General features: G+C 40.0%; 1 protein-coding gene across 7 annotated transcripts in view; it reads right to left on the bottom strand.

Annotated features, from left to right (window-relative positions):
• The window catches only part of LOC149160309 (lysine-specific demethylase JMJ18-like), a 153456-nt gene that overhangs the window by 98653 nt on the left and 27565 nt on the right, over positions 1-27238 (bottom strand). The gene's annotated exons all lie outside the window — the stretch shown is intronic.

Genomic DNA, 27238 nt, shown 5'->3' with positions numbered 1-27238 from the left:
TCACAACTAAGGTATAAAATACAATTACAACCAGATTTAAAGTTGACCTTTGACGTTAAATCTCTCATTCATGAATATACAAAACAATCATTATACAGTGCTGACCCCGTGAACCAGCTAGCAAATAACGGAATCCGGATTGGGAGGACACTGATTTCAAGATAGTAATGTGAAAGAGCAATATATGACATCCATGAAGAGCCAGAGATATTTACACCATCAATAGATACAAGATAGTTGACGATCAATTTCCAGTATATGAATGAATGAATGAAATTTTAACGGCCATGAGGCTAAAAATAGTCTATGGGACCACCAGCCTCCCTGCTTTTCGCCTTTTGCAATTCAATCATTTTCTTACTCAAATTAATGATGAGCTGACCCAACCTTCTAACAATCCCCTCACTAAAAAGACAATGCCAAGGAACCGATGTTAACATACTGCCATAATTGTCTCTGATGTCTCCGAAAGCATCACATTCCAAAATGAAATGTTTTTCCAATTCCACTGGCCCAGAAGTGCAAAAAGTACACACCCGTTCTTCCCAAGCTTCTTTAGGTCTTTTCCACCGACATGTTTCGCACCGAAGTTGATGCGAGTTAGTTCTTAATTGAGCAATAAGAATCTTTTCTCTCCATGGAATGTTAGCTCCAATGTACTCTTTTCGTTGGGGATCACAAGCGGGGTTGAATTCCTTAACATAGTACTTCTTCTTTCTACCCAACTTTTTTCCCCATATACGCTTGCAGAACTTCTCCATAACAAAATTCTTTAACTCCTTGTTATTTGTGGGACAGGCATTGAGGTAAATATTCCATTTTTGCATCCTTTTGTTGTTTTGTCTCATCCATGATTTCTTTCTTTCACTCATGCCTTCATTGAAGATAACTTTAGGCCATCTACCTACTCCCATTTGCTCAATTCTTTTTAGGTACCTTATGAGATGCACCATAGCAATTGCTTCGATGGGAGCTGCTCCTGTTTCACTCAACATTATCTCATAAGGAACCGAACTTTTTATTTTGAACTTGCTCATGATCAAGCGTTTTTGGATTTTCTCAATTTGCTTCCATTTTGAGACGGGGATGCTGCTAGCCCGCAAATCACACCCATATAATATCACTGGACAAACTAGAAGCCCAAAAAGCACTTTAATCGTTTTCCAATCCCATAACTCTGCCTCTCTACATCTGTTTTGAAGAGCATGTAATGTTTTCCACCCTCCTAAAATTATTTTCTTTCTGCAGTCCTCCCAATTAAGCTGCTTGTTGAAATCAATCCCAAGGTACCTGTATTCATTTACTTCTTCAAGAATGTTGCCTTCAAAGAAGAATGTATGCTGGCTCTGCTTCCTTTTATTGAGAAAATCATTATTTTGGTCTTGTTAGTATTGACTTGCATCCCCACTGCTTTACAAAAATGCTCAAGGGCATATAGACTTATAGTTGCATCTGCAATCCCTGGGCTGATATGAATGTATATGAATGTGATTTTCAAAATTAAATAGAAACCCATTTCATCCTAATATTCTGTCTGAACTGTCAAAAGGATTATAGTTCAATGGTGACATGGTGACATGTCAAGTCACTCGTCAAGGTTTCATTTCCTCGAGACACGTGCATCATGTATAGTATTGCCCATAAATGGCTAGTTTCCCCGTGAAAGCAAGCCAGAGCAATTTACAGCATATATGTATGTGATTTTAAAAATAGAATAGAAACCCATCTCATATTAATATTCTGTCTAAATTGCCAAAAGGGTTGTGGAACAATTGTGAGAGCGTGGATGATCAAATCACCAACCAAGGTTCAACTCCCCATGAGGCATGTGTATAGAAATATATGTTACCTCCCAAACCTTAATTTTAAGTAGTAAAGCCCTAAAATACAAGTGCAACCCTAGCGGTAAATGAAGAAGAGCTAGCTACCCACTATCACCACTGTAGTCCGCTCTTTGTACCCCAGCTCTCCTTCAGCAAAGGGGGTTCTCTAAATAAGTTTAATATGTCCCTTGTAAATGAAAGAAATGGTGGACCAAGGCTAGTGCATATCCAATTAGGGAAAACTTGGGTCAAGATGTTAATCTTAAAGGGCTGATTTTATAAATTATTAGGGAAAAATAAAGCTGCAACAGCATGCTATAATCAGCCTTAATATGTTGCTTATGATTGCAGAAAAATAACAGAGCTCCCAAATTAAGGTGATCCTCTTACACAAATCACAGAAGGGTGTGTCTTACTATGAACTAAAAATTTGTAACTATTTCTAATAAAGATAACATCTGATGGATTAACCCATTCAGAAGTAAAACAGCAAAGGAGGATAAGAGGTAAAAGCCCACATTTAAGTCCCTTTAAAGCTTATTTATTTATTTATGTAGAATGTTGCACCCTAGAGATGTGTGCAAATTTAGTTGTTTCGTACTTTGGATCTGTTAGCACTAATTTGTATGCCCTTAGAGCTGATATAAACTTTTAAAATCCGCCGCAAAAGTCAACACATATATAGAAAAATCTACCCTATGTGTCATTGGCAAATCCTCCTTTCCATTTGGGTTGGTGTTTGCCAACCTTGCGGAGGGGAAATCCTAATGATTGTACCGATTGTTCTAACCTGAAAATCTCCAATAAAAAACTCAATAAACAGCAAGATAAAGGCTATTTGACCAACAAGTTAGTATCCAAATGAATATGTAAAAATCCTTAAGTTTAAAGTGTGGAATAGTCCTCCACAAATCAGCCCTTTATATGGAAAAATATTGTGAGACGAAAGCATATCTAAGTGGCTAATTTCCCAAATAAATAGCTGAAAACTATTAATAATTTGAACAAGATAACAATGAATCAAACAAACCAAAGAGTGGATCAAAATTGAATTTTATTCCGCAAGAGCCAAAAGGTTGGCTGCACCACGATAACTTTTACAAAAGTTGAGACAATGATACCTAGACACAAAGTACCAAGAGCTAGAAAAGAGATAGACAAGATAAGATAATGACCACAAAGGAGGACAAAGGGACTTTGAGTACACTAATGTATATGCAAAGCGGGAGAACCAAACGGTCTCCTATAAAAGATACAATGCATGAAGTAAATCAACATCTGGCCCTAGCTGAGAAGATCCATGAGCTAATAGGTCTGAGGATCAGACCCATCTCTCTTAACATCTGAGGCTGAATGAATAACACTGAAGAAACTCAACCAACTCTGTTGGCCCGATGAAAAGCCAATGGCAAGTGCAGACTGTCCACTAAATCGTTTCCTGGGGGGTTCACACACTGTTGAATGCTGGAGGACCTAGTCTGTCTCCCAGGAACAAATCTGAGACGGAACTGCTGCTGTATGGCTGCTTGTTCTTGCTCAAGACAATTCGAACTAGAAAGTTGGCCTTCTACCCATTTAAATAAATTATTTCCTCCTCCAATTTGTGCCAAGAAGAGGAAATGTCGAATTCCCCATTATTGTGTATTAATTCACATGGTTGGATGAACTGCGCTCCAAGTGGAGAAAAAACTAAGTTAAATGACCCTTTCATGAATGTAACAAGCATCTTGGAGATAGCATGAGATAAAAAACTCCAGGATAAATTTAGCAAATTCTACTTGAGCGTTTTTTTTTTTTTTACTTTCCTTCTTTACCAGTTTGAGTTCTCCCTAATTTCTCTCAAAAGATTTGAATTGCCTTAAGTTTCTCTTCATTTTCCCTTTCTAGCATTTGACTTAGCCATAATTTTACTCAAGGAATTCAAGTTGCCTTAATTTTCTCCTTACTTTCCTTTTTAGAATTTCAAGTTGACTCAAAGTTCAAGCCTTCTTTTTAGAACTTGAGTTAGGAGGTCAAATTAGTTCCTTTATTGTGAAGAATAAAGGGAGGAATTTAGGAGGGAAATAAGAAAAAAATGAGAGAAAAAAGAAGAAAATTTAGGGGGACGAGTGGGAGGAAAACTAGGAGAGAAAATGGGGGATAAGGAAGAGGGAAAATAGAAGAGAATTTAGGAAAGGGAAATGCACAAGGAGAGAGAAAAATAAACTTGTTCAATTGCCACATCACCAATGACTCATCAAATTTATTGCCAACCATGCATCCTCAATTGTTTCCATGTGTCAACCTCCCAAACTACCACCTCATGCTACCAAAAATAGACATGCCAAAGATAGGAATCCCCCCTAAAAAATAGAAAAAGGTATCAAATGCCCCAAATAGAAAGGGGGCCCTGCCATATATAGCATGCCTAAAAGTAGGCACTACGAAAAAATACAAATGTGTCGAGACTCCACATGTCCACAATATAATACTCATTAATCTCAAAATCTAATGGGGAACTTAGATATGTTGCCAGCACCGCCATACTAAGACTACTAAAAATAGAAATTTCTCAAAATCGAACAAAACCACTACCATCAAACTTAGAACTCAATGGGGAGTCTGAATAAGTAATCATCATTGCCATGTGTCAACTGCTAAAAATAGAAAGTTCTCATATTTATATGAAAACAACAACCATTGGATTCAATATGTAGTGGAGAACCTAAATGTGTAATTAGACCTAACACGCAACCACTACTAAAAATAGAAAGTCCTCAAAATCCCATGAAAGTATACTCATTGGATTCGTCTTTTAGTAAGGAATCAAAATCTTTGATCATAATCAACATGCAAGCACTACCAAAAATAGAAAGTGCTCACATGTCGACCATAAGTAGATCATCGGACTCATAATCTCACAAGGATTCTAAATATACCACTATCTTTGACATGTGAGCAATCGGACAAAACCTACTAAAAATACTAAGTGCCATGCATGTCATATGAAAAGGCCTCACTGGAATCCCGAGTTCATAGGGCCTCTGGATATTTGACCCATACTATTGTAGCATGCATAGAACTTTGTTTCCTAAACAATAGGGAACCTGCTAAAAATAGCAACTCTCTCTAATCTATGCAAAATGTGTCTAAACCATCACTTAACCAATCTTGCAACTAGTCTCGCCATGAACCAACCCTCAACCTGTATATGTATTTGTCTTTGAACCTCCATCCTAATAAAATTTGTTGGTCCTATTGCCTCGAAATCTAGCAGGTCTTATGAGGATGGCTCACAAGACAAGATCTAGACCTAGGGAAAAAAATATGAAGTGTGGCCCACTATCACCACGACCACTATCTCCTACTCTTTTGTGGGGTTTCACCACTAGGGAGGCTTCCCTATATTAGGTTGCCTAAAGGATCTATCATGTACAAGGGGTAAGGTGACAAGATAGACTTTAAGCAGGGTTGCACCACTTAAGAACAAGGCTTAGCAAACACAACAAGGCAATTTGCACCCTCAAAATGGCCTAGTTTGGGCACAATGTGACCTAGGGCTTGAGAACCAGCAAGGAAAATAGATCAACCTAGGATCACAAGGCCAAGAAAAGGCTTCCAACAAATGTATACCTTTAATATATGGAACAAGAAACCTTCAATAAGCCCCAAGTTGAAGCCTAGGGCAAACTAGGGCTTTTCTAGGGCAAAATCTACCTAGGGCAAGGGATGTTTTCCCTAAAATAGAGAAATTAGCCACGAGAATGACTTGATTTTGAGAAAAATACCTCACCTCCACGTGTTGAATCCCTTTGTCAAGGAACATATCAAACCCTAGTTGAGAAAATAACCCTAGCGCTAGCTAGTGGCTTACATTAAGAGGCCGAAAATGAGGTTAGGGAGAAGAAGAGTGAGATTTACGATGATTTTCAAAATGATCAACCATGTAACAAAAGGCTAGTGCCTTGACCTTAGGTGATGGAGTCTAGGAGATGGTTAAAGATGGCTAAGACTTGACAAAAGAGTAAGGGAATAAGAAACCCTAGGTTTCAAACCCTAGTTATCAATTTTGTGAGGGAGCAAAGTCAATGGGGAGAGCTAGTTGAAAGATTCATGGGGAGTTGGCTAGTGTGAAATCTGAGAGGACCTACGATAGGTGGTTGATCTCTTCTAGGGGTTACAAGTATGTTTTCACCTATGATAGGTGGTAGATCTATGTGATTATTGGCTAGTATAGTTTTATTTTCAATCAGTGAGATACCCAGGACTACCTATGATAGGTGGTTGATTTGTTCTAGGGATTGTCAATATGTTTTAACACCTGTGAAAGGTGGTGGATCTACCTACTTATTGACTGATATGGATTTATTTTCAACGGGTGAGATGCCAATGAGGACCTGCAATAGGTGGTTGATTTGTTACAATGGATATCATTGTGTTCTACTTTATTTATGGATGGCATGGACTTATTTTTAGTAGGTGAGATGCACAAGAGAACCTACAATAGGTGGTTGATTTGTTCTAGCAGGTTCTTGTGTATTTTCACCTTGATAGGTGGGAATCTTCTTCATTGATGGTAGGTATGTGATCTATATTCCAATGGGCATGATATCAAGCAGGACCTATGGTAGATGGTTGATTTGTCCTAGTATATACCAATGATTGATCATTTACTTATTTATGACTTTTGGAGCTTGAGATGGGTTGCTTCATTTTGTGATAGATTGATGATTACAAGCAGATTTGAGGTTGAGTTGTGATGGTGACCTTACTCAACTTCAACGATTATTTCAAGCAAAGGGAGCTTCCAACATTATCCCTTGGCGATAGCATTGGTTGTATAGCATGAACTTTTGCAAAGAGATTAATCATGGATATGATAGCTAGTGAGATGCTAATTTATCAGTGATCTAGTGCATTTGTACTTATGGTGGTTGAATAAGCAATTGATTCCGAACTTGCAACTAGTGGAAGTAGTGATGAGCATCAATGACTATGGATTCTCTTAATTAGAGGGAGTTGACCATGAAGATACTCTTGCTTTAGGACTCTCTCTCTCGTTATGAGCAAGGTGACCTTGTTGAGGTTACTGCTTCAATTGTTGTCAATTTTGAGGTGCATGGGAGGGATTCTTATGTTCACGTTTGATGATGACTCTTGTTGTTGTTCCCTCTTCTCTTGAGCTTGATATTTCATGATTGACGAGTTAAGATGTATGCATATTTCATCTTGTGTTTTGATGCATTTTATCCACTTTCCTTGGTCCTATATGGAGATGTGATTATCTTTGCAATATGTTCTAAGCAATTCTTGATGTGGTGTCGGAGGATTTTGGCCTATGATGATGACTTTAGGGATGTTAAGTTTTTGACATGTTATTGCTGATTTCTTCCTTGTTTTGGAGTGATTTTAGAGTTCAGCAAGAAGCAATGATCCAGGGTTATGTTCCTTCAGGTTCATAGATGGTCATTATTCTTTTAGATACCCTAGCATGGGGATGAGGGAGTAGCTTGGTTTGATGGAGTGAACCAAGTTAGCATGTCATATCCTTCTTGCATGTTCACCATCCAAAGGCCAAGTTGCAAATTGCTTTGAGAAAGACACACCTTTATGAGCAATGAATATTTGGATGCTAAGGTCTATGGACTTGTACTTGTGGGTATGACTCTTGCAAAGTAGGTGTGATGTTACATCATGATTGAGGAGTATTGTTTCAACTTCGTAGAGATGTTGGAGTTACAAGCTATAGTTTCAAAGGGAGTTGATGGGCATTATAGAAAACATTTTTCTTGTATAGAGAGAGTGTTAGCTTTTAAGGTTACTCCAAAAGTGTTTTCACCTTGGTGATGCTTCATGGCCACTTTGGGTGGTTTGGTTCAGGTAGATGCTTCACCTTGATTTGAGTTCTAGCCTGACACCCTTGTCTAGTAGGTTGATACCTTAATCAACTTGTTGACTAACCCATTGGGTGCACATAACAAGGGAATTGGTTGCTCAACTAGGAGAGGTACCTACCTAAGAGGAGTGCTAGGCAATTAGAGGAGGGCACTTAACACTTGGAGTTTGGGACCATGAATGAGGTACACAGGGTATGGATGAGCCCTTGGTTGGTCCATGATGGACATGCAGATGTGGCAATGGCTTGCTCTTGATTTCCTAGACCTCAATTGGATCAATTATAGGGCTTTCTTATTTGGAGCATTGGACACCTTGAGACAAAATTGCACTTTCTTAGAGGATGCTTTACACTAGACAAGCAGCGTTGAACATTTTGGTGGGGGTTATTGAGCCCTAAATGGCATTCAGTTGCTTGGGTTCTTGCATGGAGGCTAATAGTTGACTTGTGGACACCTACCTTATGACAATGATCACGTAGGTGGAGCAGCATCACCTTAGGTGGAGCAACATCACCTTGGAGCCTTTATTGTGTACAACATAACCTTGTAGCTTGACATGTGTATCCTTGGAGTGTAGCACTTCACATTTGTGGGTCTATTTATTGGTAGTAGATTGCTTGTTAGGATCTAGGCCCACTTGTGTATTGTTGGCCTCCCTTACCTCTTATATTTATAGAAGATTAAGAAAAGTCATTTCTTTAACTCACTCATTATTGTACATCTTGTGTTTAGAGATGGAGTGCTAGGGTTTCATGTGGCAATCTTAGAACAGTGTTTTGATCTCTCTCTTAGGTTTTAATCTTTGTACTCTCTCTATTCTTGGAGGCACTAGGATTTTTTGGAGCTTGTGGAACATCTTCACTACTAAGGTTAGGGTTTTATCCCTTAAACATATCAGAGCTAAGGTTTTAAGATTAAACCCTTGATTGTACTTTATAAGAAGTGGACAACAAAAAAATGTCTTGCCTTGAAGAATATGCTAATGTGATATCTGTATATACGAAGTTTTCAGCTATCCATAATTGCCTTACCAATTTGATTTTCAACTATCTTTATCTTCATGGTTTGGTAATTTCCAACACTAGTATGTCTTGTTGAAACTACAAAAGTCAAGGCTAAAATTGCTAAGAGGTTTAACGTTAACCTTGAATATAAGGAAGATTTACTATTGTAATTACAGCTATCTCAAAGCGAATTCATATTTGTTTTATGCGTGATAAGATTTCCCTAAAGCGTTCAAACTTATTGGCACACTTTGATATCCTTTACCTTGGATTGCCTTGTTGATTGGGGTTGTGTTAACCTCTAAATTTTCCCATTGCAAATTTGGACGGTTAAAGACCAACACATGTCATCAAGATGGAGGTTCAAAGACAAAGTTTGCTTGGGCTAGGGGTTGGTTCCCAAGGAGATTGGTTGCAGGAATGATTCAGTGATGATTCAAACACAACAATAATTAATGATTCAAACACAACAATAATTACACGGACTGGATAGAGTTTCTATTTTAAGCAGGTCCCCTACTTTGTAGGAGAAAAAGTTTTAGGGCTTGTATGGTGGTATTGATTCCATATTCGAGGTCCTTATGAACCCAAGATTCTAGTGTGGCTTATTCGAGTGACATGCATGGAATTTACTATTTTTAACAGGTCTTGTCTAAAGACTTCCATGTCAAAGATAAGGGTATAGTTGGAATCCCAGAGAGATTTTGAGTCTAATGAGCTACTTACAGGTGACAGGCAAGCACTTTCTATTTTTAGTAGTATTACATGTTGATTTTAGTCATCGATTCATATTCCTTAAAGAAAGACAAATCCAATGAGTGTGGTTTCATGAGAATTTGAGCACTTTCTATTTTTAGCAATGGTCGCATGCCAAGTCTAGTTAGACATTCGGACTCCCCACTGAACACTGATATTGATGAGGGTGATTTCATCAAAATTTGACATTTTTATTTTTTGTAGTATTGGCATGCCAGTGTTGATTGCATAATGGGGTTCCCCATTAGATTCTAAGATTAATGAGTATAATATTGTGAACATGCAATCAAATTTCTATTTTTAGCAATGCCTATTTTTAGGCGTACTATATATCGTAAGGTCCCCCTATCCATTCCAAGAATTTTCTAATTTTTTCCTATTTTTGAAGGGGAGATGCTATTTGTGGCATCTCTATTTATAGCAGGGTGATGTGGATATCTAAGGGAATGACCCGTGGCAACTCATGGGTTGGACAAGTGGCAAGATTATAGATCAGTCATCGGTGATGTGGCAAAGTGAAAGGTGTGACATGAATATACCAATTTTCCAATCGCTATTTTTTTCTATATTTTTCTCTCCCCTAGTGCGTGTTGGAAATAATGAGAGGGGGGTGAATTATTATTTTACTTAATTTTAATTACTTTCATAGCATTAAATATTGTTTCACAAATCAAATAAGATAATCGGCAAAACATCAAATCACATGAACAGTACACAAGAAATTTTTAGGTGGAAACCCTTCCGGGATAAAAACCACCAGACGCTTTTAATATATGTCTTGAAAATTACATCAACATGAAGCTCCAACTTCCAAGATTCTCCATCAATGACTAGAATGAGGCTCCAACCCCCTAGTTTTATCATCTCCAACTGGAAGGATGTGCCAACATCCTAATTTTACCAACTCCAACTAGAAGGATGCTCCAACACCCTGCAAGCTCCAACTTTCCCTAGCACCACCTTGCCACCCTGAAGTATTTTCAAGCTCCAACCTAAGGGAGACTTCACTCTCCGCCTTGCACCACCCAACCACCTTAGAAGTAACAGATAGAAAAAAATGTGGGCTCCCGTATCAGGACAATGAACCACTTACAATGATATTCAAATGAACCCATACTATTGTCTCTGCTGATATATTCCCAGATATGCAATGACAAAAAGTCAACAAACTTTGTCAAACTGTCAAAGTATATCTACTTCTTGAAAGTTGTTGTAGATCTTCCCTTATAAATCAATGACTCTTGTACAAACCTTTATCAAGTATAGATTTTAATTCATAGCAAGGAACAACACAACAAAATACAACAAAATTTACAAATCATAGCTCTAATTGCAACACTTTTGAGGGAGGACTTGATTCCAGTTACATGAAGGCTTCCACTAAATACCACTGATGATGCCACTAATTGCTTCTGATTTTGCCAAGAGTTCTGCCTTTGGAGATGCCCCTTATCAACCCTCGTCAAGATTACACCTCTAATTTAGCCCTTAAATATGCCTTGTATGTAAGCACAAGCAAAACTTGTCACCTTTCTTTAGTCAAAAATTTGCCTAAGACAACCCTCAATAACTACGGTTCTGTAGTATTAATTCCCCCTTTTCTCCAAATTAGAATGGCACTAAAACAGATCTGGAAACACTTCAAACTCGATTGAATGTCTTCTTAGAGGAAGCCCTTAATAGACCTTGAATTCAGCCTTAAGCAGGCCCTAACTAACCCTTCTTCTGTGACCTTCATAGGAGTATTGTAGCTCAAATTTGCGGCCTTGATCAGAATTCTTTGTTGGCCAAAATGAGCTTCTTTACTTGATCTAGACAAACTTAAATTCACTGATGTACTAACCCTAGCTTGGGTCTCAAAATGCTTCATATATATCCTTGAAAACAACCTTAGACTTGCCACAGTGGGACCGAAATAGGGTTTAGTGACTATCACAGAAAAGGGTTGAGACAAACCCTAGGACTGGTGCGAAAATTGCCCACAAATAGCCTCTGAAATTGGTGTGAGAATGACCCAAAGAAAGCCTCAAAATTTGTCTGAAATATGCCATAAATATAGGCCTCAGAAATTGCCTTGGAGTGGCTTCAGACTAGTGCGAAAACAACCCTCAAAACCGGTGTAATTAGTCATCAATTCGAGTCTCAGAAGGCCAAAAGACAAGCCTCGCCTCAAAAAATTCCCTCAGACTTTAGCGTATAACTATCACAAATTGATAACATGGTAAACTCAAACCACCTCAGAAAAAGTCTGTCCTAACTCTCAGATCAACATGACTACACCGACCATAAAATATTAGAGACATTGATTAAAAACATTAAGCTTGATTGATGCCTTTGAATGGAACCAAGCTCTCTTATTTATACTAGCAGGGGAGATCTAGAAGAGGGGTCGACTAGCCCTAGAGCCGACCTTATTCAAACACAATAATTTCAAGGCTAACTTGATCTCCATTTAAAATAATTTTCAATATAACAAATATTCCTTTAAGGGATGAGTTGGATACCCTTTTCCAACCTTCAAGACATAAGTTACATCGTTAAAAGAATTCATGAATTTTAATGCCATTTCAAAGGGTTGCCTTTAGCATCTCATTTTGGGGCACCATGACTACACTTTCAGGGCTTCATCTTTCAAAGAGCATATCTCCTCGACCATGAGGAGTTACATGACGTGTCATCTACCAATAGAAACGACATGACGAATACAATCAGTTGATGATTGTCTAGTGTGCAAATTCACTGTCTTCCCATCCATTTACTTCAACTAATGCAAGGCTTCATCTAGTTGTTGCTTGGGTTGACATGAATGACAACCAATTTCCAACAATGCATTTTGGTCTCCTCCTTTCTCTCCTAATCACACACCTCTTTTCTCTCCTATTTCCACTCCTACTTTCCTTCAATCCACACTTTCCTCGACAAAAAAGCACACTTTTCCTCACTAAGTCAAGATCCTAAAAATATGCCAAATTGAACTCACTAAATGCAAGGAGGTACAAAAAAGCACACTTTTCCTCACTAGGTCAAGATCCTAAAAATATGCCAAATTGAACTCACTAAATGCAAGGAGGTACCATTAGCAAAGTCAACCCCTTTGCCAAAAGCAACTTGAAGGTATTTTTATCATGGTGAAATTTACTCAAAATAGTCCAAGATGATCTTTACCAAGTCAAATTAGCAAAGTTATGTTCAAAAATATGTTTATCTCACAATAACTCAAAGACACTTAAGTTAAACTCAAGCATGTGCCACTTAACTAGATTTTCTTCTCCAATCTGAAGTTGAATTGACTCAATGCTTTTTTCCAATATGCATTGATGGCCAATTTTGGAGTTTGACATCCTATCTTACTAGTGTGCATTTAGGGATTAAAGAGGAGGAAAAAATTACAAGGGGAAGGCCAAGCATACAAATCAAATTGTCTTGAACAAGCATCAACCTGGATACCCCCCTTAGACCTATTGCCAAGTGCTATAGGAGGTCCCACCCATGCCCTTTCCAAATTCCTTGCAGAAAAGCTTCGTCCCTTTTCTGGCTATTCTACCTCCTTCATTAAAGACTCCTCTGATTTCATCCAGCAAATCAAGAACCTTAAGCTTGATGAGAATGACATCATGGTTAGCTTTGATGTCCTTTCGTTATTTACCGAAATTCCAGTCCCTGAACCCATTGATCTCATTTCCAAGCTTATAGATCCTGTAACTCTCAACCTTAACAAAATTTGTCTTACCACAACCTTTTTCACCTTTGACAGGGTTTGTTATGAACAAAATGAGGGCACAACCAGGGGCTCATCCCTTTCTCCTGTTGTCGCTAATATTTTTATGGAACACTTTGAAGCCATGGCCCTTGAGACCTTCCACCTTAAGCCTAAATGTTGGAAGTGTTTTGTTGATGACACCTTTGTCATTTGGTCCCATGGTATACCTGCGCTCCATGATTTCCTTTCCCATCTCAATAACATCTCCCCCCACATTCAGTTCACTTTGGAGCTTGAAGAGAACCATTCCCTTCCTTTCTAGATGTCCTTGTCTCACCCCTCTCTGATGGTTGCCTCACTCACCAAGTTTATTGAAAGAGGACTCATACTAATAGGTACCTTCATGCTAACTCCCACCACCATCCTGCTCAAAAATTTATCGTTCTTAAAACCCTTGTCACCCGAGCCATTCGAATCTCCTCCTCCCAATCCTTTCCCAAGGAAAAAGCCCATCTCTCCAAAGCTCTTAAATCTAATGGTTACTCCACTCCCCAGATTAACAAAGCCTTCCACTTTGTTTTCCATCCCCATCCTAAAAACCTTCCCAACACCCCTCCCTTAGCCAAAGTAATCCTTCCTTACATTCAAGGGGTCATCGATCATTTATTCAAAATCCTTTCTAAAAAGAACATCAAAACCTTCTTCAAGCCCTAGTAAACCCTGAGTCGTCTCTTTAGATCAGTCAAGGATAAAAATGACCCTATGTTAGGTCTGGGAGTCTATGAGATCCCCTGCTCCTGTGGAATGTCTTACATAGGACAAACCGATAGATCCTTTAAAGCTCGGTTGAAAGAACACATGGCTGACACCTTCCACAACTACATTGCAAACTCTGCCATTGCTGAGTACTCTCATAATACCAAGCACCTTATTTGTTTTGACAAAACCAAAATCTTAGCTTCTGCCCCATACCATTCCAACCGGGTCATTAGGAAAGCCCTTGAAATTGAAAACATCCTAATCATTTTAATTGGGATGATGGATACCAGATAAGCCATTCTTAGAAACCCATCATCCATTTCTTATCATCGAAACCCTTTCCCTCTAAAGAAGCCTCATACCAATAGGTACCTTCATGCTAACTCCCACCACCAACCTGCTCAGAAATATGTCGTTCTTAAAGCCCTTGTCACCCGAGCCATTCAAATCTCTTCCTCCCTATCCTTTCCCAAGGAAAAAGCCCATCTCTCCAAAGCTCTTAAATCTAATGGTTACTCCACTTCCCAGATTAACAAAGCCTTCCACTCTATTTTCCATACCCATCCTAAAAACCTTCCCAGCACCCCCCCTTAGCCAAAGTAACCCTTTTTTACATTCAAGGGGTGACCGATCATTTATCCAAAATCCTTTCTAAAAAGAACATCAAAACCTTCTTCAAGCCCCAGATTACCCTCAGCCATCTCTTCAGATCGGCCAAGGATAAAAATGACCCTATGTTAGGTCTTGGAGTCCATGAGATCACCTGCTCCTGTGGAGTGTCTTACGTAGGACAAACCGATAGATCCTTTAAAGCTCGATTGAAAGAGGACATGGTGGACACCTTCCGCAACCGCATTGCAAGATCTGTCATTGATGAGCACTCCCATAATACCAAGCACCTTATTTGTTTTGACAAAACCAAAATCTTAGCTTATGTTCCATATCATTCCAACCGGGTCATTAGGGAAGCCTTGAAATTGAAAAACATCCTAATAATTTTAATCGGGATGATGGATACCAGTTAAGCCATTCCTGGAAACCCACCATCCATTTCTTATCATCTAAACCCTTTCCCTCTAATTTAAATTATAACCCTTCCTAATCCCTTCTTCCCTCTATATTTTCTCTTTTGTAAGTATTACTCCCCCCTTTCCCTTCCTTATAAATTTCTTCTTATGATTATTTTTCTTCTTTACATAGTCATTTCTATTCCTCATTGTAATATTTAATCAATTTTAATGCATTTGCTAATTAATTTTCCTTTTTCCAATTTAACTATCATTGATATAATTAATAAAATAATAGTATTTAATAATTTAAATCATATACCATTTCTTAACCATTTCAAATGTTTGACCTTTTGACTATTGACCAATTCCAAATCAAAAAATATATATTTTAATTCAAATTTAATCCTTTTGATTTATTTGTGTTTTTTTCTCATTTCATTCTAATAATATTAATATAACCTTAAATTATAAATCCAATAATTATATTAATTAATTATACCTTCGATATAATTAATAAAATAATTGTATTTATTAATATAAAAAATATACTATTTCTTAGCCATTTCAAATGTTTGACCCTTTTTTGAATTTTGACCAATCAAATTTTTAAATATCTTAATTTTAATTCATTTTTAATCTTTTTGATTTATTTCTATATATTTTTTCTTTTTTCATTCTAAAATTTTAATATAACTAATAAAATTCTTGATAATTCCAATAATAATCATATTAAATTATTAAATAATTTAATTTCAATTTTTTTTAAATTATTTTATTTCTCTTTCTATAGTTATAGTCAAATTTATCATTTATGCAACGTTCCTTTTAATCTCACTTTCTCTAACAGTTATTTTCCCCCATTCTCTATATATCTTGGTCAAGCACTCTTCCCATCATCAGTTAAGCTTCTTGTCCCTGAAGATGGGTGAAGTGTTCACCCAAAACGTCGGGTTCTTCAAACAAAATACACAGGTTACCAGAAGTTTTCAACAACATTATATTACTAACTATGGAAATATACATGCCATAATAGCATCAACATTACTTTCTTGCCTCCATTATTCTTTCTTCTCTCTTCTAGCTCTTACTTTATTGTGTCCAAATATCATTGTTATCAATTTTGTAATAGTCATCTTGTTGCAACCAGCCTTTTGGCCTTTGCAGAATAAAGCTCTGTTGTAATCTATTCTCTCTCTCTGGGTTTGTTCAATGTCTAGTGGTATTTTATTGAGCCAAGAGGCTCATTCTACAGCCCAGTATGATGTGTAAGGGTGTTCCATCCGTCATCAAAGTTGAAATTTTGCTCATGTCGGCCAAAATAAAAAAAATCTAAAAATAAAAAAAAGTTTAATAACTATACAGAAATATGAACTCATAAAAAAAAATTTGCATGTGAAGAAATTGGATCCCTCTCGTCTCATGTTAGATCTGTATTTAAGATGGATCTATGCTGGTGCAATTTGGCATAAGTTTTTAAGCTATTTTCTTTGCTGAAATCTGTCATTTAAATATGGTCTTTAACTACTTAAATTTCCATATCAAAAGATTATTTGCTAGATATTATTACACATGTTAAACTCAGAATTTTACAAACTTGTTTGGCCACTAACTTGCTGGTCAAACAGTGATTAGTTCGCTGTTTTTTCCGTGTTATGTTGCAGATTTAAAGGTGAAAACAGCTAATACTAAGACTAGGGGCACCCCCTGAGGTTGGCATGCACCAGCCCATACAGAGAGATTTTCTAGTGACACAAAAGGCGGATTTTCCTATATATTGTACAGAATTTTCTTATCCCAGATTCACCAGATAATTTAATTTCTGAAGCGGTAAAAATTTGTGCTAACAGGTTGTTAAGAAGTGAAATTATCTGCTGGTATTGCTGTTTTATTCATATTTCATAACAGCCCTATGGTTGAAAATTCACAGTATTAAGATCCAAGAAGCCTCTAGGAAAGAAATGATATTTTTTAAGTTGCATTAATTGCACTAGTTGAGAAAAATTTTACATGAAACATTATTGATATGAATGCATGTAACCTTAGAATTAGCATACTCAATGTGGGCAGAAGCTAATATGGAGGTCATGATTAAATGGTAAAATTCCATATGCAGTTGTTGTACGTTCATATGTTATTATGTATTGTGTAAATTTTGGGTATAGGGGTGAATTAATGAATATGTACGTGAATAAATGAAGTTTTGTTTATGCATAATTTCAATTCCACACATGAATTTTGGTGCAAGTTGGAAGCTCCAATTCATTTTACAGTCAATATTGTTAACTGGCAAGAGAAGAAACTTTGAATTTCAATTAAGTGGGTACCTGACTAACCATGAGGGGGATACACCACAGTGGTATCAGAGACAGGTTTGGCACTGAGGCCTTTCACAAACTTAAAATTTCAATGAATGTCAGTTTGGTTTCAATTTTGGTACTGGACTATATGGAACAAAGAAACAGTGAAATCTGGATGTGATGCTGGCGGTAAACTGTAGGATAGAATCCATGCATAAGTATGAATGAGGATGGCATCCTCAGTTGTTACTGAACTGAGAACACAAATTTGGAGAACTATATAGAAATTGCACAAATCCATGAATCAAACCCAGCAGAGTGTGAAATATTTAGTTGTGTAATGTAACCTTTAGTTGACAAAGAGGTTGGGTGTTCAAACCAAGCAATGTACACTTGTTTAATGTCAGCTTGTAGCTTTGAAAGAGGTTGGGTGTTAAAACCTAGCAGAGTGCATTTGTGTAATGTAACATGTAGCTGTCAAAGAGGTTGCGAGTAAATTGTCTGTAGAGTAATACAAAGCCCATTTACCCATATTTACTAGCAATGTAATTACCAAATTATTACTATTAACAAGGTGCATAGAAAGTTAATGCGGTTTTAGCCATTTTAATAGCTGCATCAATATTCAAATTTTCATTGTTCAGCGGTGTTATCACTCAAACTAGCAGGGGTCCTAGGAGGGGGTTACTATAAGGCAACTACTAGGTCAAGGGAAACAATGGAGTGATAGCCCACTATCACTTCAACGAAGGCTCCCTGCTCTTTATGGACTTTCACCGATGGGAGGAAACCCAGTGTAATGAGGATCATGTAGATGAATGGATCAATGATAGGGTGAAAGGTGATCCTAGAAGCCTATTCACAAGAGAGGCTCAAATGCATGGCTTACTTGCTTGGAAAGCAAGGTGAAATGCTCTCTAAGAAGGGCTTAGGGGATTTCCAAGGGCTAGGGTTTGAGTATATGACTTGTCAAGGAGACTCCTAGCCCCTAAAATCCTTGTGGAAACTTGGATTCCAAGTGGTCTTTGTAGATTGATCTTTAAAATGTTATGGGACCACACGTGGCTAAGTGGACCCAGAATCAGGTCAAGAGGATGGAATAGATCAACTAAGGGTGTGCTTGACCTAATTGAGGGGGATAAAGGGACTAAAGGGGAAATTTTCGTTGAATTTGATGCAATAATCCCAATGAGGTCACCAGCCAAGGGAAACCTAAGGCAAGAAATAGTCCTCGAGCTAGGGCTTGCAATATCTTGAGATCCCACCATCGGATTTGCTTCAAATTTGGAGGGCCTCTAGAGAAAACTCTAGCGCAGTTGTGGACCAAAAATCGAAGTATTTGGATGGCTAGATTGTGAGATAAGTGATGCCCTAGGTGACCTATGTAGGCTAGGCCTAGAAAGAAAGGGAGAAGGTGAGAAAAATATGCTTTAAGGTGATCACCTATGGAAGACCAGTGCTTATTCCTTTGGGAGAAATGGAGTCAAGAAGATTCCAATGATTAGGATGGTTTCATTCAGTCAAGGAGGCCTCTAGAACAATTTTGCATGACAACTAGGGCATGAGAAAAATTGCTTCAAGGTCTTTATACTTCAATGTTCAATATGTGATGACTTATCAAGATAAATTTCAATGAAATATCTCTAGGAACATTCACTTATTCAAACATGGCCCATAACATGATGCAACGCTAATAAAAGACAAATTCATATCCTTTCACCAATGAAAAGCATCAAAATTTTGGCCTAGTATAGCGAAAATCCTAGCATCATTTATGTGACATAGAAAAGAATGACAAAATAGCATTAAAATAACACTTACATGTGAGAACAAGTATATCCAATCATCATCATATGCCAATATAGGAGCTCCAAGGCAAAAATGAAGATATCCAAACATGAAAATTCATCCATCCATCCAATTTCGTCATCCAAAAGGAATAGCGAAAATCTCTTAAGAGAGAATGATCAATCCAAGTGATGATGAGAGAATGAATCAACTCATCATCTATTTATATAATGTCTAATGAATTCGATTTAGCGTATTTTGGCCTAATTTAGCCCCTAGAATAAACTAATGTGCAAAATAACAAGTACCTTTGGTGACAAGAGCACCAAACTAACTCAATAACAAAGGAGTTAGCCTCTCAATAGGGTCGAATGATCAATAACATTTGTCGTTGGGTCTTAGAGGAGGCCTAATGAAGTCCATAGGTGCCATAATGTGAAATAGGACTCCAAAAATAGTGGAAAAGGGGTTGGCCCCTTGTTCTCCAAGTAATAAACCTGTGGTGCTCCCAAATGGATGTGGGGGCACACAAATGTCCTCATGGGTCTCCAAACAAATCGAAGATGCTTGTAGACCATCTGCAAGGGCTAGGATGATGAAATAAGTGATGCCATATCATCATATAGATCCTGGACCATCTGCCAAGTGTATAGTACAATTGTGGAGCCAGTTGGGCATGGTGGACCAGGTGCATCTTCCTTGTTGAATAGGTTAACCACGAGAAATCTCTGAATGACTTTGGGGATCCATGGAATGATGTCTGCTGCTATGGAGGCCCATGGCTCTCTACACACACCCTACATGTGCCAATGTAGCCCTATGAAGGGTTAGGACCCCGTATATGAGACCACCTGTAATCCTACATAAGATCCCATGCGTCCCCTTGCCCTCCAGTGCACCAAGTCATTAAAGAAATCAAGTAAATGGGTTTACAAACCATGGAAAATAGGTGGGCAATTCATAATGGCATGCCCTTCCATAGTGGGCTTTGGAATGTACAAATGTCTCCAAGCTCAAAGGGGGTTAACCAAGCACCCTATTAGGTGGTTTCTACTTCTAAAGGGGTTGGGATGTCCATGGTACATCCTTCAAAAGGTGGTGACATGTGACAAAGTGATGGAACGGAGTAGGGGATGAAGGGGAAAACCTGGGTCACATGTCATGGTACAAGGGTAGCAATGAAAGGGAAGCCCATACTTGGGTGAATGATGTGAAGGAGGTAGAAATCGTGGTACACGAGTTGCCCCGGCCTTGATTTTTTCACCCTTCTTCATATGCCTTTTTTCTTTTATGATTTTTCTTTGGTTAACTACTCAGGGCTCAAGGGAATGAGAGCAAGATGTGTAAAGTATAGCAGTGGATACCCCCTTTAAGGTGGGGCAGTTCATCGCCCACCAGGGATTTGGGACAATCGTGGGTTCTTGAATGATAGAGGAGGCCCATCTAGTGCCTATAGGAACTAGGGTGATGACCATAGAAGGGGGTAGAGCTCATGTATTAGCTTTTGCCCACGTGCTAAATGTTTTTGTCCCTACCATCTTTTGCATTTTGTGGTACAATTCACTGTTGATTGTGGCCAATTATGCTTTTTCTTTTCTTTTCTTTTGCATCAACCTATGGGCATCGTTCCAAGCCCGACCCAAGGTGTGGGCAAAGGGGAGGGAGTTGGCTGACCCTTTGTGGACCAAGGTGAGAGGAGTGTTGAATGGGATTATAATGAGCGGGACGAGGGTGATATATGTGGATTGGGGAGCGGGAACACACAACCAAAACAGGGGTTTCCCATGTAGTACAATCCTTAAAGCCCAAAGGTCAGTAAAAGAGATCCCACTGGACTAGGGTCCAAGGTTAACATCCAAAAAAGACCTGGGAACAAGAGCACAAACCTAGCCCACTCTTTCCGCCAAATCCTCCCATTAGTCCATGCCAAAGAATTTCCATGATAAGTAAACTAAAATACTCAATCACCAAATGGCAAGGCATACCTTTAGGTTTGGGAGGCCCACCTTCAAACATACGATCATGACATATGGGTGAGGGACCACATGGCTAGCTCAGGTGGTGGAGAAATGGCACAATGAGCTAATTGGTGGCTGCAAGGGGATGTTCGCTGTTAGCTAAGGACAGTCATGGAGAAAAAAAATTCTCCTAGGGATATCACCCACAAAATGGTGGGTAACAAGAGGATAATGAGTTGTGGACGGATTAGATAATTGTATAGAGTGCACGGTCCTCGATCCCAATGAGCAGGATACAGTGCACTCCTAGTCATTGGCTTGTAGGACAAGCTCTTGCTCTTTTAGCAGATAGTTGGCCATTTGACAAAGAACAAAATGCCTTCTAAGTTTGCAATTTTAATTTTGTTTTTAGCTTTAAGTTAAACATTTTATTCTAGATTCTATCATCTATAATTCTAAAATTGAATTTTAAAATTTGTTCGAACTTCATCTTATGACAACTAATTGGTAGGCCCATTGGAAGCCACTGCCCTGGATTGCAAAGGTTTGCAAAGATAATCCGTAGCCAAAAAATAGCACTTTCAGGAGTAAGCAGAAGTGGAATGTGTTTGAGTGCATTTAAATGAAGAAAATAACCATTTGGAACAACAATTAAATGATTTAGTCTCTATGCAATACAATCCTTGATTAAGACACAACTACTTGTCCTAAACATTTGCTGGGGAACCCATAGTCTTGGAAGAGATTGATACCTCATTGGACTGGAAAATGGAGAGTCAGCTACTCACTTTCCCATGGGATGATGTAGTATCCCCAATTTGATTTTCCGCATTAGAGGCAATTTTGGAAAGAGAATACATTTCCAACATTCGGATTTAGGAGGGAAAAAGGAAATTGCAACTCTAGTGGAATGTGGAGGCCACAAGAAAGAGAAATTTAACCCATGGAGGGAACTCACACTCTTGGAGGAGAGAGAAAAGAGGAGGAGCAAGTTAGGAGAGAGAAAGAGAGTGGGGGCCACCAAGGGAAGAGAAGGGAAGCTAGCAAATATAAATAAGGAGAGGAGGCCTTCAATTGGATCTTTTGACAAATTCACTTATGAACACAAGTTTCCTTAAGTTGTTTAGGCAAGTAAACTAGTGTTGTTTAGCACAAGGAATTCGCAAGAGGGAATTCCACCTCTATCTTCGGTTAACTTTGAGAGTCACCCTAGGAGAGTAATTAGAGTTTGTTCTGGGAAATTGAGGTGCCAATTTGCAGGTAATTCTACAATTGGTGCATGCTTCTCCTAAGGCGTAGAAGGAAATTCGTGTGGGTGAGAAGATCTAGCAAACAAGGGAGTTTAGGCTGGAGATTTTGCAGAGAATCTCCCACAAGGAGGATGATTTTTCCCTTGGAGATTTACAGGGTTGAAAGTGTTGTCAATTGGAGGGTCGAATTTGTCTATCCAGGGCCTGCACAAGGGTGTACTAGCAACTTTTGTGTACTTGTTGAGAACAAGTGTTTTGGAGGCTTGGAGTGTTGGAAATCACTTGGAGATTAGGAGAGAATTTCACAAGAGTTGGAGAGGATTTCTTGAGGGAGTCTGGGGCCATTTTGCAGCAGTCTGATTTCTGTAGCTTCACCAACAGACTAGTGGGAGCAATACGCAGATTTTGGGTCACTGGTGACTTGTGGATTTATCCCAAACCCTTTATGGGTTTCTATGGGTTTGGTGAGAGGAGGCTAGGATTAATTTTGCAAAAAATTTTGAGCACTTTTGAGGGCAGAATTCCCAGTTCCATCCAACAGCTAGCAATTCACTCTGGGACCATTTCCACCACTTGGGTTCGTGAGATATTTCTAGGTTTTCCTGGGGTTCTTGCCAGGAGGCTGCTCACCCAGTTTCATCTCATTCTGGGCACTTTACAGAGCAGATTCTTCAGTTTTCTTCCAACAGCAGCTAGCAATTCTTCCTAGGCATGCGCAGTTCTCCATGGGGGATCTTTCCAGCATTTCAACATTGGATTCACACATGGGTTCTTGTCATAACTTGCAATAGCAAGCCCAGGTTCCTCTACTCTCATTTATTGTACTCAGATTTACCCATATTAATATAATGGCTCAGAATTTTTGCTCATATTTCAGTGTTTAATGTGTATGGTTGTGCATTTCTGAATTCTATAGTTGTAGCTAGTTCTTTGCTTTTGTTATCTATTGTATTTTTCCGTTTGGAATGTTATAGTGGTATCAAAGCATGATCTTGGCCAGCTGTGGGGGAGCTAGCAAGATCATGGAGGTGTTGGCCCTGCATGCATAGTAAGGGTTGAATAACCACACAAACCAATGGCTCAAGGGAGAGTGAGTATGCAAGAGCTCTGGGATGGGATCTGTTGGAACGATGAGAAGTTGGCCCAGTTGAAGAAGGTGATGGACCAGATCCATCTTCATCCTTGTGATAGAGACACTAGAGGTGCGCAGGCCATGGAGGTGAAGCCATTTAAACCATGTGGGGGAATTCAATAGTATCAAGGCACACTGGAGTGCGAGGAGCATGTAGACATACCCAATGTGACGCAGGAGTCACCCTTGTTGGAGATCCCTTTGCTAGCTCCAATTGACACCTTAGTGGAGAGAGTAGAGCATACACTTAGAGGTCCATTCATTGATGAGGTGCCACCCATGGATGAGGTGTTGTTAGTTGATGAGGTAACCAAGGTCGTGTTCAAGTCTCCAGATGATCGTTGGCCACAACAGATTGATGAGGTCCTAGGAGGCATAGGGGTATCCACCATTGATGAGGATACCGTCCACTGATGAGGTGCCATTCATTGATGAGGCACCCGTTGATGAGATATACAAGATCGTGTTTGAGTTTTCAGATGATAGCTTCCCACAACAGTTCTAACAACTTAGCGCCAGCGTTCTAGCAGAAGGCCAAGATAGTCCGGGAAGCTATTCTGCAATAAAATGAGGAGTTGGAGGGCATGAGAGCAGTTTGTGTCGAGTCAACAACCAAACTGACTCGCGTTGGGGAACAATTGGATTCCCTAATGGTACAACTAGAGTACACATTAGAGCATGGGAGCAGCCCTCTTCAAACATATATAGATGGGGCTAGTAATGCTATTGGATTGCCTCTACACATTGGAGAGGGAGAGGTAGAGTTACCTAGACATATCTCATGTGTTGACTACGATAATGAGACAAGGGGACATGAGTTGCGTAGGGCGCAACATTCACATGATGAGGTTGTTGCGCATGCTGGTACACGTGCATTCGATCCTGCCCTTAGGGTTGGATGGCGAGAAGTTCTGAGTTGGCACCCAGTGGAGTGGATTGGATTTATGGAGATAGCTGTAGTCGAGAGTGAAGCCCAGCAAGAGCTTCCAAACATTGGGGATACTAGAGGCACAGATTGGCATTGGGGCCCAGGTGGGGCTTCCTACCTTGTACTCGAGATGCAAGACGACGGATGTTGGGATCCAAGTGGAATTCCCCACCACCTCATGGATTTGGCTAGTGAGGGTATTAGCGGTGTGACGGTTTCGGTGACTGAGCATCCACACACTTTCGGATCTCCATTAGCATTAGTGACGGATTGGATTGACAGGGGAGCAGGCAGACTCTACGAGTTGTTTGGGGATGCTGGTCATGCATGGATTGGTAGGATGACTAGCACACTCTGGCAGGAGCTTGTCAGAGGAGGTGGCATCGACAAGCCACCGAATAAGGCACTGTATGGAGACGATGCTCTCCCATTGATGTATTGGGCACGACAGCCACTAATGATCGACACAACAATGATATTCCCCCTAGCATGTATGGAGTTAGGTTGCTCAGGTCTACCAGGACAGGACAGGAGATATGTCACGCATCATGGTGGGTCCACTAACAGAGTTGCAAATATATTGGCACGAGTGGGATGCCTTATGACGCAAGGTGGTACGACATTGGGCAGTGTCATCCATTGGGAGCATAGAGGTGTATGGTGGTGTACTGTAATGTGTGGGCTTGCCTTATGAAGTAGGAGCGATTCACGCCCCTAGAGTTCTGCATGGAGTGACGACTGCTTCAACACATGAGGGATGCCAGCTAATTTAGGATGATATGGTAGTCAGTGGTGGTATCCAGCAGTGCATAAAAGGGTGCAACTGGGTGCGGTTGTGTACTGAGGGGCACAGAGAAACATGTTTGTATGTAGAGGAGCGTAAGGGTGCTTAGCCATATGTAGTGATATGTGATGCTACCCATGGATAATGAGACGAGGGTACATGAGTTGCGCAAGGCGCAACATTTACATGATGAGGTTGTTGCACGTGTTGGTAGACGTGCATTCAATCCTACCCTTAGGGTTGGATGGCAAGAAATTCTGAGTTGGCACCCGGTGGAGTGGATTGGAATTATGGAGATGGTCGTAGTCAAGAGTGAAGCCCAACAAGAGCTCCCAAACATTGGATATACTGGAGACCCAGGTTGGCATTGGGACCCAGCTGGAGCTTCCTACCTTGTACTCGAGATGCAGGATGACGAATGTTGGGATCCAAGTGGAATTCCCCACCACCTCATGGATTTGGCTAGTGGTATTGGCAACGTGACAGTTTCGGTGACTGAGCACCCACACACTTTCGGATCTCCATCAAGATGAGTGATGGATTGGATTGACAAGGGAGCAACCAGACTCCGTGAGTTTTTTGGGGATGTTGGTCGTGCATGGATTCATGGGATGACTAGCACACTCTGGCAGGAGCTTGTCAGAGGAGGTGACATCGGTAGGCCACCGAATAGGGCACTATATGGAGACAATGCTCTCCCATTGATGTATTGGACACGGGAGCCACTAATGATTGGCACAACAGCGATATTCCCCCTAGCATATATGGAGTTAGGTCGCTTAGGTCTACCACGACAGGACAAGAGATATGTCACGCATCATGGTGGGTCCACTAGCAGAGTGGCAGATACATTGGCACGCGTGGGATGCCTTATGATGTAGGGTGGTACGATAGTAGGTAGTGTTATCCAGTGGAAGCACAAAGGTGTATGGTGGTGTGCTGTGATGTGTGGGCTTGCCCTATGGAGTAGGAGCGATTCACACCCCCTGGAGTTTCTGCATGGAGTGACAACTGCTTCAACACAAGAGGGATGCCAACTAATTTAGGATCATACTCGATAATGGTATCTAGCAGTGCATAGAGGGGTGCAACTGTGTGCAAACATGTACCGAGGGGCACAGAGATACATGTTTGTATGCAGGGGAGTGCAAGGGTGCTTGGCCATATGTAGTGATGTGTGACGCTACCCATGGGGATTTTGGAGCATTACCTCTAGGGAGATCGCCCGACAGGAACTACAAGCATGTCATTGGGTGTAGTTCACCCAGGATCGATAAGGAGGTAGATGAGCATCATTTGATGATATCCATGGGGACTCACATGCCTGCCTCACTTCCACATTGTTTGTAGGCACAAAGGAGTTGGATGTTGTCCCTTGTTGCCTTCATCACGAGCAGCAAGATGTGGGAGGCTCACTCAAGACAGTTAGTTAGGAAACAAAGTATCTAGAGAGAGACTTCTTAGTGGTGGCATTTGGTCAGGGCACAAGCTGACAGATACGGGCTTGGGGAGTGCATGGTTTGCTATAGAGGTAGTGTATGCTCCACCCCCGAGTTCACACTTAGGGAGGTGACCAAGAGGGAACTGCATGGTGCACTTTCAACAGGACATCTCGAGGTGTTAGGTGAGCATGAAGTACATGGGATAGTAGTCCTTGTTGGCGGAAGGATGCCTAGGTTGTCGGCAGTACTCGGGCACATCATCAAGAGATGGGATATCAAATCTTGTTGTGTGATTTGGCAAGAGCAGAGCAGTTGGTCATTCGCGGGATAGATTCTTAATGCTCAATGCCCACCTAATAGATACATACATGAGTTAGAGACGGGGCACAAAGGGGTCCCAGCAGCTGGCAACATGTCACAACAGCAGGCAGTGAGAATTGGGAGATGTGGACCTCCAGTATGGCTATGGGATCTAGGAATCCAGTGGATTGGTGGGACACTCCACTTCTTAATGAGCACGGCTAGGATAGCAGGCAATCTAGTTCATTCTCAGGCAGACACAGGGGATCACCGAGGTCTTCATCGTATGGCGAGGTAGATTGTTGCTTAGGATTGGGGCTAGCCATGGATTGATAGGTGTTGGCATTACTGAGTCACTTTGCAGGTTGGGCCTAGCCTCAATCATCACATATATTATAGATTTATGGGGGAGGAGGCTCTAGTACGATCAT

Source organism: Pinus tabuliformis, chromosome 5_2, assembly GCF_031772625.1.
Source record: "Pinus tabuliformis cultivar Carrire ecotype Pingquan chromosome 5_2, CPIR1, whole genome shotgun sequence".
Taxonomy (NCBI): Eukaryota; Viridiplantae; Streptophyta; class Pinopsida; order Pinales; family Pinaceae; genus Pinus; species Pinus tabuliformis.
This window is presented reverse-complemented; position numbering and strand designations above follow the sequence as displayed.